The 13,015-nt window shown below is 53.3% G+C and overlaps 1 protein-coding gene across 15 annotated transcripts in view; it reads left to right on the top strand.

Moving 5' to 3' along the window:
* SRC (SRC proto-oncogene, non-receptor tyrosine kinase) overlaps positions 1-13,015 on the top strand; it is a 61,636-nt gene that overhangs the window by 14,549 nt on the left and 34,072 nt on the right. For all 15 annotated transcript variants that reach the window (XM_055089901.1, XM_028498413.2, XM_028498411.2 and 12 more), the window contains exon 2: positions 10,905-10,972. The gene's annotated coding sequence lies outside the window, so the exon portion shown is untranslated. The remainder of the gene's footprint in view (positions 1-10,904; positions 10,973-13,015) is intronic.

Below are 13,015 nucleotides of genomic sequence, written 5' to 3'. Positions count from 1 at the left end.
GGCAGGCCTCCTGCTGAAGGTGTAAAGGGAGGACAGAGAGAAGGATCAGGCCGGGCTCAGGTGCTCAGTTACTGTTGCCAAGTGAAGGTAGCCCACAGAGGCTGGGGTTCAAGATAAGGATCAAGAGCCCCTACCTGGGACAGAAGGTAGGGGCTGGTCTGGGGTCTTGGAGGGAGTGGGTCAGGGAAGACTTCCTGGAGGAAGCGGTACATATGACATACCTGGAAGAATGGAATGGTTCTCTGGGAGCAGGTGGAGCTTGAGAAAGGCCTGAAGATGCAGTGTGAATAGTTGCTCTTGTTGGAGCTCAGAGGAGTGGTAGAGTTTGGCCCTGAGAGGTGGCTGGTGCCAATCAATGGAGGGCTGGGAGTACCTGTCTGGGGAGACTACACACTGCCCTCGGGCAGCGAGGAGAGGCGCGGAGGAGGGGGGGCAGAACTGATTTGTCTGATGCTGTGGGTAGTCCCCAGCTGAGGGTAGGTGTCCTGTCAGCAGTGTGGCTTCGGTGAAGTGGCTCTGGTGACTGCCCTGAGAGCAGATGGGCCTTGAGAGAAGGTGGGTGGCGGCCAGGCAGGTGGCAGCTCTGGGACCAAAAGGGGAGCGGCGGGTGAGGGGTGGGGGATGTCTGCCCCCTGGTCTGCCTGCCCGCACAGCCTTTCCCTGTGCTCGCCTGCCTGGCAGGAAGTGGTGGAGACGTGTTGGGGCCAGCAGACTCCAAAGGCACCTGGGGCATGGGCTGGGTGTGGGGTGAGGGCTCCAGGGTTCAGGGCCCGACCTCCCTCCCTTGTTGGGTAAACCTCGCCAGGGTGGTAGTCTCCTGGTAGCGTGAAGGGTCAGGCATGGTTGCCCACTTGTACCTCCAAAAGGCCCCTCCACCCTGCTGAACCCAGAGGGTCTATACTCCAGACATGGTGACTTGAGAGCTGTGGCTGAAGACTCTGGTGCCAGGTGGGCCTGGGTTTGAGTCCCAGCTTTGCTCTTTGCTGGCTAGGAGACCTTGGCCAGATAACTTTGCCTCAGTTTCTATATCTGTAAAAATTTGGGTCGTCCTAGAACCTCCCTCCTAGGGCTCCTAGGGAGGATTAATGAGATTTTAGAAGGCTGTGTGTCCAGTACTGTGTCAGTCCCTGGGATCTGGCTTTGGAGCTGTTGGCCCAGCTGACTGGGGGTGCCGGGACCTGTTGGGAGGCTGAGGGGCAGCTTCCGGTCTGCCCCGGGCTCTCAGCACCAAGGACAAAGCTCCTTTGTGGTGGGACAGATGGAGTCTGGGAGCCCCCCCTCTTTGGGACCAGGGGGCCATCTGCCCCGCCTTCTCACCCAGTTCCCCTGGGGGAAGGAGCTTCCTCAGACCGAGAGGATGGGAAATGAAAGTCGGGTTGTGCAGGAGGAGAGGCTGCAGTTGCAGAGCCTGGCTGGTGAGCTTGGATGCACCCTTCCCTTCTCCGGGCCACCTTTTCAGAGCCCCGGGCATCCCTGGTAAGTCCCAGGCCCGCTGTGTGTGCCCTGTTCACTTATCCATCCATCCATCTATCCATCCATCTTATCCATCTATCATCCATCCATCCATCCCTCCATTCATCCTTTTGTTCATTTGTTCATTCATTCAGTACTTACCAAGTACCCACTCCATGCTAGGCCCTGTACTTTGGGCCAGTGTCTATTCGGACCAAATGGTGCCCCAGCATCCCAGCTGTTAACTATTTTGAATATTACGCCCATTAACTATTTTGAATATTACGCCCACTGCAGAGTATTCAGCTGTGAGTGAGACAGAAGTGGCCCCTGTCCTCATCAGACATGTAGTCATACAGTATGTTATGTCATCAGAGCCATGGTCCGTGCTGGGAAGGAGAAGTTGAAGGTTCTCACTTGGGCTGGGGGAGGTCAGAGAGGCCTCCCGTGAGGAGGTAGCTTTTGAAATGAGACTCAAAGAGAGATCTGAATTGGCTGGGCGTGTTGCTATTTAAAACGGTGGTCAGGAAAGGCCTCTCTGAGCAGGAGACATTTGAGTGAAGCACCTGAAGGAAGTGAGGGAGTCAGGCATTTGTCTGGAGGAAGTCTGCTCTGGGTGGAGGGAACAGCAAGTGTAAAGGCTCCGAGGCAGATGTGTATTGGGCTCTCAGGGAAAGGGGAAGTGGCCAGTGTGGGTGGAGTAGAAGGAGTGAAGGGGGTGGGGCTGGCAGTGTCCACTGTAGGGCCTTGGAAGCCCCCCACGAGGACTTTGTCTTTTGTCTAGGAGTGTGGGCTGTGAGGGGTGTTAAGCAGGAGTGATGGGTTCAGATGGACATTTCAGAAAGGCTCTCTGCCTACAATTGGCCAGCCTGGAGGGCTGGACGAGGGGTTGACCGTGGTGGGAGGGAAGGAGGTGGATTCAGGATGTGTTTGGAGGTGAGATTGACAGGGCTTGGAACTGGATTACATGGGGCACAGGAAGAATCATCCTTCCTCTCTTGGGCTGCTGGTGATGAGGGGCTGAGTCTCCGCCACAGACCACTGGGCTTCTGCTTCATGTTCACTCTCCCTCCCCCTAATCCATCTGGAGCCACGTAGGCCCAGCAGCTTCTCCACCTTGTCCTGAGGGTTGGACTGAGTCTTCCAGTTCCCGCGGCTTTAAACAGCGGTATCCCTTAGGCAAACCTGGCAGGATCCTACCCATTTTACAGATGAGAGAACTGAGGCTCTGAGTGGTACACCCATGGCCTGGGTTACACAGTGGGGGCAGGGCTGGGGCTTGGCCTCTAAGGACTCAGGAGGATCAATGGATTTGGGGAATATGGACCCTGCCATTTCAGGGGGTACCTGAGATTTCTTTCCTACCCTGAACTGTCTTGGGGAGATAGAGGCTGCCCAGGGGTGGGGTGGGGGGCCTGAACTCCAACTTGCCTCAACTAGGCCTCAGTTTCCTCTGCTGGGAAATGGGCACAGTAACAGTCCCTACCTCACAGTGTTGTTGGGAGGACCGGGTGAAACAGTGCATGTAAAGCTGGATGCCAGGCATAGAGTTAAGTGTTCAGTGATCAGCACGTATTTTTTTAAAAATTTATTTTATTTATTTTTGGCTGTGTTGGGTCTTCATTGCTGCGCGCGGGCTTTCTCTAGCTGTGGAGAGTGGGGGCCACTCTTTGTTGCGGCGTGTGGGCTTCTCATTGCGGTGGCTTCTCCTGCTGCGGAGCACGGGTTCTAGGTGCTCGGGCTTTAGTAGTTGCAGCACGCAGGCTCAGTAGTTGTGGCTCATGGGCTCTAGAGCACAGGCTCAGAAGTTGTGGTGCACGAGCTTAGTTGCTCTGCGGCACGTGGGATCTTCCCGGACCAGGGCTTGAACCCGTGTCCCCTGCATTGGCAGGCGGATTCTCAACCACTGCGCCACCAGGGAAGCCCTCAGCAGGTATTTATCATTGTTGTTTCTGTGGGGAGTAAGGACGTGTGTGAGTCCGGGCTCTGGCCACGTCTATCCCCAGAGGTGGGCTTTGGGGGCAGGGCTGGAGTCGTCGTGGTGGCCTCTTCTAGATAAATCGGCACTTTGGGATGGAGGGTCCCTGGAATCCATGCCCAGCACTGCTTTCCACCTGGGGAAACGGTCCTGAAAGGGCCACGATTGGCTCAGGGCTGTGCAGCTCCGTGGGGCAGAGCCAGGCTTTACACCAGGTTCCCTGCTGCCTTGTCCTGCTCCGGCGCCAACCACTTCCCGGCCTTGCCCTTCTGTCTCGGGCTTCTAGGCTGTGGACGGGTCCTAGCGGGAAGGGATCCTGCCCTTTACAGAGCAGGTCAGGGCCTGGGGTCTGGAAAGGGATCCCCTTACTGCCCAGGAAGAAACCCAAGAGCCGCTCGGGCCGGAACAGTTCTGTCTTCACGGGGCTGGGATTAGTGGGAGCAGCACCGTCCGCTTGCTTAGCTTTCTCCCTCCCTGAGCTGCGGGTCCCGGCTCCGGCAGCACCCCTCCATCTGCCCGCCGTGCCAGCCTGAGCCTGCAGTGCCCGCCCCGCCCTGGCCGCACTGGCAGAGCCGGTTTGAGGCCTGCCAGCCCTGAGTGTGTTCGCACCGGGAACACGGGACCAGACACGTTCTGGATGCCCTGGCCCAGGGACGGCCCCTGGCTCATGCTTCACTCACTCCTGGCTCATGCAGCAGGCATCCCCGGTACCCATGCCATGGCTGAGGCCGTGCCGGGTGAGGCTCGGGGTCTACAGCTGTCTCAGACTTGTACACTGTCCCATGTAACCAGGGTGGTCAGAGGCTCTGCCACGGGGACATGCCAGGCAGTGGCAGGAGAGTGCAGCGGCCGGGGCATAGGCTGTGGGGCTGGGCAGACCTGGGGCTGAGGCCTGTATCTCTTCATCTCCTGGGGCCCCGGGTAGGATCATCCCTCCCTCCCTCCCTCCTTCCATCCCTCCCTCTACTCCTCCCTCCCTCCCTCTATCCATCCCACCATCCTTTTCTCCCTCTCTCTCTCCTTCCATCCCTCCCTCCATCTACCCCTCCCTCCCACAAATATTTACTGAGCACTGCTATGTGCCAGACAATGTTCTAGAGGCTGGAGATACAGCAAAGAACCAACCAGACAAAAATCTGTGCTCTCACAGAGCTGACATTCTAGTGGGGGAGACAAAAACACAACAAATAAGGAAAATATGCACGTGGTCTGTTAGAATGTGATAAGTGTCATGGGTCAAACGTAAAGCTGGGAAGACTGGCTGGGTTGTACAGAATGGGTTGTGATTAGATAGGATGGTGGGCCTGGGGGTGGGGTGGGTGGGAGGGGAGACCTCTCCCAGAAGCTCACCTCCCAGGAAGGGAGGGAGGAGCCATGTCGCTCCCTGGGGCAAGAGAACCCAGGTGGAGGGAACAGCCAGTGCAAAGGTCAGAAGGTAGTGGCAGGCTGGAGTGTTGGAGGAACAGCGAGGAGGCCAGGGGAACAGAGCAAGCGTGGGGAGAATGACAGGAGGAAAGGGCCGAAAGATGCGGGGGTGTCCAGGGAGGGCCTCTGGACCCTTCGGATGTTGGCTCTTACCTCCCAGCGAGGCAGGGGCCGCAGGAGGCTTTCTGAGAGCATCTGGCGGCTGTGTGGCGAGCAGACTGGGGGCTGAGGGTGGAGACAGGCGGACCAGAGGGACGACTGCATTGGTCCAGCGAGGGGAAGGGGTGACAGTGGTTGGCCCAGGCTGGGGCAGTTGGTGGAGCGGCAGGGGGTCAAACAGTGTTTTGCATTATTTTATTTCATCTTCCTTTTTAAACTCTTTGTTATGGAAGCATATTAGTATAACAAACCCCATGAACCTGTCACTGAGCCCCAAGCACCACCCATGGCCTGGCCTGGCCCCTCCACACCTGTTCCATCCCACCCCCTTCCTGTGCCACTTTAAAGCAAATCCCGCACGCATGTCTTCCTTCACGTGTAAATCTTTCAGTATGTATCTCTAAAAGATAAGACTCATGTTAAGAAAGTAGCCACAAAACCGTAATCTACCTGAAAGAAATCCACAATAGTTCCTTAATATCAGCAAAATCCCCTTCCTCCCCAGATATATTTTGAGGTGAAGCTGATGCCTCCGGGCCTCCCTGTCTTTGTCGTTTTAGAGCGAGGTTCATAACGGCCCCTCCTCCCAGGCTGTTGCGAGATAATCCAGGTAAAATACTGAGCACCGGGCCTGGCATACAGTAGGTGCTCAACAAGTATCAGCTGCTACTCTTATTGGTTAATGGCAAATACTTACGGCACATTTGCTAAGGTCTGGGCTCTGTTCTAAGCCCTTTACAAATATGACTTCATTTAATCCTCACAACAATCCTTGGAGGTAATTATTATTTTTATCCCTATTTTATAAGTGAGGAAATGGAGGCACAGAGAGGTAGAGTAACTTTTCCAAGGTCACACAGCTAGGAAGGGTCAGAGCTGGGTTTTGCACCCAGACAGTACAACTCCTTCTCTTTTTTTTGGCTGCACCGCACAGCTTTTGGGTCACAGTTCCCCGACCAGGGACTGAACCCAGGCTATCACAGTGAAAGCACTGAGTCCTAACCACTGGACCGCCAGGGAAGTCCCCAAGCAGTACAACTCTTAGTCCCCATGTGATGGAGGCTATGTGAGCCCAGAAAAAGAGAGGTACCTCTCTCAGTTGGATGGTAGGCAAGGTCAAGTATGACCTGTGGTCAGGCCCATAGGGTGCACTGGAGTTCATGGGGGGCATGGGGAGGTGGGTGGTGAAGCCTCAGGAGAGGAAGTAGCATGTGCAAAGGGCTGGAGGCTAGAGGGTAATTACGAGTCCAGGGAGGGTTAAGTGGTGGGGAGGAGGGAGCGTGCAGCAGACTCCCCTCCACCCTTGGCCTTGATCCCATGAACAGCCCGTCGGAGCATTAAGGGTTTCGGCTCTCTTGCTGACCACTGTCCTCAACCTAGGCTCGGATGCCTTCTCCCTCAGAGACCTGCCAGAGCCCCCATTTCATGGATGAATAAAGGAAGGCCTGGACCTTCCCGAGGTCAAATGTCCAGGGTGGCACCTGTGAGCTTTGAGTGTGGGGGGGTTGAGCACAGGGCCAACAGTGTGGAGGGGCCTGGCCGCCAGGTGCTTCTGCCTACCCGTGTCCCTGGACGGAGCTCCTGCGTGGGTGTGGGCGGGGGCGGGGACGAGGGGGCACTGTGTGTTCCCAGAGCAGGGAAGCTGCCAGAGCTGCTGGCAGGAATAGCGGGCACCGTGGGCAGGGGCCGGCTGGCATCTGTCCCCCCAAGGCCTGTCAGCCATCAGCCAGCGGGGGTGGAACCACGGGGGCGGGGCCTGGGAGACATGACCTTGGAGAGGCTGGGAGAGAGCAAAACGTGTCACCTCAGTGTTCCCTGTGGTCACCACTGATGTTGGGGGTCTGTTAAGGAATCCTTGGCATGCCAGGGCCTTTGTCCAGGTGCAGATGCTGAGGCCCAAGAGGGGGCGTGACTTGCCGAGGTCACATGGAGATTCTGATGGAGGCCTTGCACTTAGCCACGTGGTGGCCAGCCCTCATCTGGCCGGGCCAGGTGGTACCTGGCTGGGTCCCTGGGACTTGCCTGGTCTGTGGTCCTCTGGGGCCAGCATCTCCTCTTCTAGCTCCTCCTCAGCCCAGCGCTCCTGGGCCTGGTGCCCCAAGAATCTTATCTTCAGTCCGGGTCCCAGTCCCACACCCTCATTCAAGAGCTGGCTTCCACCTTGCTGTGTGACCTGAGGCTGCGTGCTCCCCTCTCTGAGCCTCCATTTCCACATCTGTGAAGGGGGAGATCTCACAAAGCTCTCTGAGATCAGGGCTGTGGCCTCCTGGCCTGTGAGCTGCCCTCCCCATCCACCTGCCAGGCTGCCTGGCCTGGATTCTGGGGCAGAGGGTGTCGGGGGAGGGGGGGGTCAGTGAAACCTCCCAATCCTGCCAACCTCACCAGCCCCAAAGATGTTCCATGGCAGGAGGACCCAGCAGCCAACTTCCCAGTGCCCTTCCTCTTGGGTGGGGGCCTTGGAGAAGGGAGAGAGTGGGTGTGGGGGAGATGGAGGCACCCACTGTGTGCCTGTCTTTCCCTCCATTTTGCTGCTGGAGAAACTGAGGCTATATGACTTAAATTGACCTGGCTCTTTGCCTTTCTCTAAATGGTCCCACCTCTGGGCCTTTGGCCAAGTAATCCCTTCTGCCTGGATCATGCTTCCCCTTCCTCTTTTCACAAACTGCTCAGCCTTTGGACCTCAGCTGAAATGTCCCCTCCTCTGGGAAGTCCACCATGGTTTAGGTGTCTCCTCTGAAGCTGATCACTGTGCTCTGATAGGATCACTGTGGGATGAAGCCTCAGTAACCTCCCCGCGTCCCTACCAGCACACTCAGGGGCTTGAGAAAATCTTCATGGGCTTCTCTCTCAAATTTTCAGGTCTTTCTGGCCTAAATTGCTGGACGGGTCCCTCTCGGGGCCTCCGACCTCCTCGTGCCTGGGCCAAAAGCCTGCAGCGACCCAGTTAAGCTGGAACCCACTCAGTCCAGACCTGCACATCTGACCTTCCTGCCTCAGGGCCTTTGCACTCCACTTCCTGGCTGGGGGCAGCTTCCTGGAGCCCTGTGTGCTCATGTGTAAAATGACTGTGGCCATAGCTTGTTCCAGGGCTGTTGGGAGCATGGAAGGGGTAGTGTGAACCCCAGGTGGGAGGGCATGAGGGGGAAGGGTGTGGTCTCCACACCGCCATCAGTACGCCCCATTCCACCCCACCAGCCTGCACTGGAGCAGCTGATGGTGTTGAGTTCTGGGGAGGGGGCTGAGCTGGCCGTGGCCCTGGCTTCTTCCTTGGGTCCTTCCCAGTGGCCCACGGGGTGGCAGCCCCCCTTCAGGGAGAAGCTCAGAGAGGGAGGAACTTGTCACTTAGCTGCTAAGAGGCGGGATTTTAATCACATCATTTAACCTGTCTGTGCTTCTGTTTCCTCTTCTGTAAGATGGGGTGATAAAAATGGCACATAGGGACTTCCCTGGTGGTCCAGTGGTTAAGACTCTGCGCTTCCCTTGCAGGGGGTGCGGGTTTGATCCCTGGTCAGGGAACTAAGATCCTGCATGCCACACGGTGCGGCTAAAAAAAAAAAAAAAAAAAAAGTGCTAAATGAATATTAGCTGTTGCTACTGCCGTTATTCTTATTACTGTCATTATTCATATTCCCCTCCTCTGAAGCAGGGCTCTCTTCTATATTCCGAAACCACTTGTAGAAAAACACCTCAGTTGAGCACGTCATTCTTTTGAGAGTCTGAAGGAAGAAAGGGAATCAGAAGATTCCTGCCTACGTGTGGGAGGCTCCAGGGGAGGCAGGAAAGGGTCACAGCCCCCACTTTTTGGGATGGGCGTGATGAGCCGGCACCCTCTCCCGCGCTCCTCCAGCCTCAGCTTCCTCCCCTGTGGACACGGGCCAGTGCTGGTGGTACCTGCCCCCAGGGCTGTTGCGAGGAGGGTGGGGCAACAGCTGGGGACCCAGCCTTGGAGATTCAGAAGGGTGACAGGTTCATTCCATAAGTGGTCTTTCTTGGGCTGTGTGGCCTTGGGCCAGCCACTCCCCCTATCTTGGCCTCCATTACCCTAGTAGAAAATGGACTGACTGAGGGCCCTGCTTAGTCCCTGGTGTAATAACTCCCTGCGAGAGCCCAGCTGGGATTGGTGCCCTTGGGGAGAGGGGCCAAAGTGGCCTGGGGCCAGGAGAGCCAGGATCCCCAGCTGGTCCTCTGCTGTCTTGGATGGTGGCCTGGGCACCTGACTTGGCTTTTCTGAGCCTCTCTCTGTTGCCTTCTCTGGGAGATGGGGGCTGATCGTCCCTGTGAAGCAGGGTCCTGGTGGGAACTAGAGAGCTAAACAATAACAGTGGAAATAATAAGGTAGCAGTGGTGGTCGCGCCCCCCCCACTTCCCCGTTATCCAGCATGGCCTGCATGCCCAGGGCACACGTGGTTAGCTCATTTGCAACTGTCTGGGGTGATTATGGGTGTCTCCATGGTACTGAAGGAGGCTTTGGCTGACTTGCCCGGAGTTCTCCCAGGGCCACAGCAGGAGCCCCTTTAACCAGGATGCTGCAACCCACCTGACTCTGATGGGTGCCTGATGGGGCCTTTTTGCTTCCTCCTCTCCAGAGGCAGGACAGATGGACTCAAATGGGCTGTGTCCCTCCTGCCGGCCCCCGCCCCCCATTCCCCACACAACCATCACTACCCACTCCTCCCACCCCCGGTTGGGCCACTGTTATCAGGAGACATTCCTGGACTGGCTGAGAACAGCTTCCACCTTGGGTGCTTTTGAGAAGGGATGTGACTGCTGATACAGGCCCTGGCAGTGGCTCCCTTGGGGGATGGGCCCTGGGACCTGAGGCTACGGAGCCCAGACAATCCGAGTCTGCCTGCAGATGCTGTCTCTTATGAGCTGTGTGACCTTAGGCAAGTAACTTGACCTCTCTGGACCTCAGTTCCCTCATCTGCAAAATGGGGCTGACCACATAGGACTGCAGAGAGTTCACCTGGGCTCGTAGATGTAGTGCACTTCTCAGCATGGTGCTTGGCACACAGGAGTCTCTCTACCCATCAACCAGGTGCTGTTATCATCTGAGAACCAGTTGTCCCTCCTCTTTGTTGGGGCCCCCAGTTTAGACGGCATCTTTATGCACCTTCTGATGAGTGCACATTGGGACGGCCCTTGTGGGCTTTCTCTTCTCCAGGCTCGTGGGACATGGGAAGGGTGGAGCTGGGAGAGGACCTTTCCAGAAGTTGAGAAGGTGCTGTGTGACCTTAGGCAGCCTCTCTCCCTTTCTGAGCCTCCTTTTCTTGGTCTGCTCTATGAACACTTGGACCTGGGTGAGGCTTTGCCCCAGCCCCTTCTTGTCTTCACACTCTCTGTAATTCCTCCCTTCGATGGTCCAGCTACTTGGCTTTGTCTGTCTTTCCTATGACAGTGTCTGGCGCATAGTCGGTGCTCAGCTGAGCTTTGTTGAAGGAGCCAGTGAATGAACGACTGAGCGAATACCCAGGGCTTTCCTAGCTCCAGGCCTTTGCCTGCATAGCTTCCTCTGCCAGAGGCGCAGCCCCCAGTTATCTCTATTTGTGGACCTCCTTCTCGACCTTGAAGCCCTTCTCAATTTCTGCCTCCCCCAGGAATCCTTTCCCAGTTCCTCCCAGTTGGAGGGGATTGCTGATGCTCTGAACACTTGGTCCAAGGCTCTCTGGTGGCACTTGTTAACAATCCACCTTGGTGTCCATAGTAGCATGTTAATAACCAGCATGAACCATGCACCTACCACATGGAGTAGGACCAGGCACTTACCGCTAGGAGCCAGACACAGACACGGTGGGGAGCCCTGTGCGTGTGTGGGTGCGGGGCCTTGTCTTATTTAATCCTTCACAACAACTTTGTAAGGCAGATACTGTTATTATCCTTCCCTTTGCAGAGCACAGAGGCTCAGAGAAGTGAAGTGACTTCCCAGCTATGAGAGAGAGTGCCAGGATCTGATACCAGGTAAACCTGTCTTTTTTCTTTCTTTCTTTTTTTTTAAATTAGTTTTTATTGGAGTACAGTTGATTTACAATGTTGTTTTAGTTTCTGCTGTACAGCAAAGTGAATCAGTTATACATATATATATACGCACTCTTTTTTAGATTCTTTTCCCATACAGGTCATTACAGAGTATTGAGTAGAGTTCCCTGTGCTATACAGTAGATTCTTATTAGTTATCTATTTTATATATATAGTAGTGTGTATATGTCAACTTTTTTCTTTAAAAGGAAAGAAAAAGCATTAACACACACAGTAAAAAATAATTCAAACAGTATAAAAGAAGGCAGGGAAAAGTAAACCTCTCTGGCACCCAGGTCTCCTTGCTAGAGGCAGCCATGGGAGGAGTTTCTGGTGTGTTCTTCCAGGGAGTCCAGGCATATATAAGCATGGATATTAGAAAAAATAATTTAAAAACCTCAAGTGATCATGCATGGTATACTCAGCTCTACATGTGACTGTTTGCTCTTGACAGTGTGCCTTGGAGATCATTTTGTGCTGCTTCTTTCTTTTTCCTGATTGCATAGTATTCATTGTGTGGATGGAGACCATGCTTTATTTAATTAGAGAAGTCTACTTTTGGTTGTTTCCAGCCTTTTGCTTATTGCAGACAATTCTGCAATACATATCTTCCATCGTGTGCTTAGTGTTCACGTGTGAAGATACCTCTAGGATTAATCCCAAATTGCAGTGTCCGAGAATGTGTGCAGTTGTAATTTTGTTAGATATGGCCAGATGGTCCTTCATGGAGGTGGCACTGATGTACCTTCACACCACATCCTCTTCTTCCCCTCGCTCTCACCAAACAGGTTGATCTAGAATTTGGGGATCTGCCAATCTAATAGATGAACAGTGGCCTCTGGTGTAGTGTTTTTGTTTTTGTTTTTGTTTTTTTAAACACAGCTTTATTGAGATAGAATTCACATACCACACAATTCACACATTTAAAGTGTACAGTTTATTTATTTTGTATGTATTTATGTATGTATTTATTTATTTATTTGAATTTTTATTGGAGTACAGTTGATTAACAATGTGTTAGTTTCTGTTGTACAGCAAAATGAATCAGTTACACCTATGTAAACTTTTTTTTTAGCTTCTTTTCCCATGTAGGTCATTACAGAGTATTGAATAGAGTTCCCTGTGCTATACAGTAGGGCCTTATTAGTTATCTATTTTATATATAGTAGTGTGTATATGTCAATCCCAACCTCCCAATTTATCCCTCCCGCAAAGGGTACAATTTAATGGTTTTTAGTATAGTCACAGAGTTGTACAACCATCACCACAATCAATTTTAGAACAATTTCATCACCCCCAAAAAGACACTGTGTAACCCATTTAGTCCGTCTCCACTGCCCCTCAAACCTTCCTCCCCCAGCCCCAGGTGACAACTAGTTTACTTTATGTTTCTATAGATTTGCTTATTCTGGAACTTCATGTAAATGGAATCATACAATACGTAGTCTTTTGTGTCTGGCTTCTTTCACTTAGCATGTTTTCGAGGTTCACCCATGTTGTAGCATGTATCAGTACTCCATTCCTTTTTCTTGCCAAATAATATTCTGTTATATGGATATACCACATTTATTTATCCATTCATCAATTGATGGACATATGGTTGTTTCCACTTTTTGGCTATTATGACTAATGCTTCTATGAACACTCATGTTCAAGTTTTTATGTGGATATGTTTTCTTTTCTCTTGGGTCTATATCTAGGAGTGGGACTTCTGGGTCTTATGGTAACTCTATATTTAACCTTCTGAGGGACTGCCAGACTTTTTTCAACAGCTGTACCATTTCACATTCCCACCAGTAATGTATGAAGTTTCCAATTTCTCTACATCCTTGCCAACAACTTGTTGTTTTCTATCTTTTTAATTACAGCCATCGTAGTGGGTGTGAAGTGGTATCACATTGTGGTTTTTTTTTTTTTTTTTTTTTTTTTTTTTTTGTGGTACGCGGGCCTCTCACTGCTGTGGCCTCTCCCGTTGCAGAGCACAGG

Source organism: Physeter macrocephalus, chromosome 14 (genome assembly GCF_002837175.3).
Source record: "Physeter macrocephalus isolate SW-GA chromosome 14, ASM283717v5, whole genome shotgun sequence".
NCBI classification, from domain to species: Eukaryota; Metazoa; Chordata; class Mammalia; order Artiodactyla; family Physeteridae; genus Physeter; species Physeter macrocephalus.
Note: the sequence above shows the minus strand (reverse complement) of the source record. Positions and strands in the feature narration are given on the sequence as shown.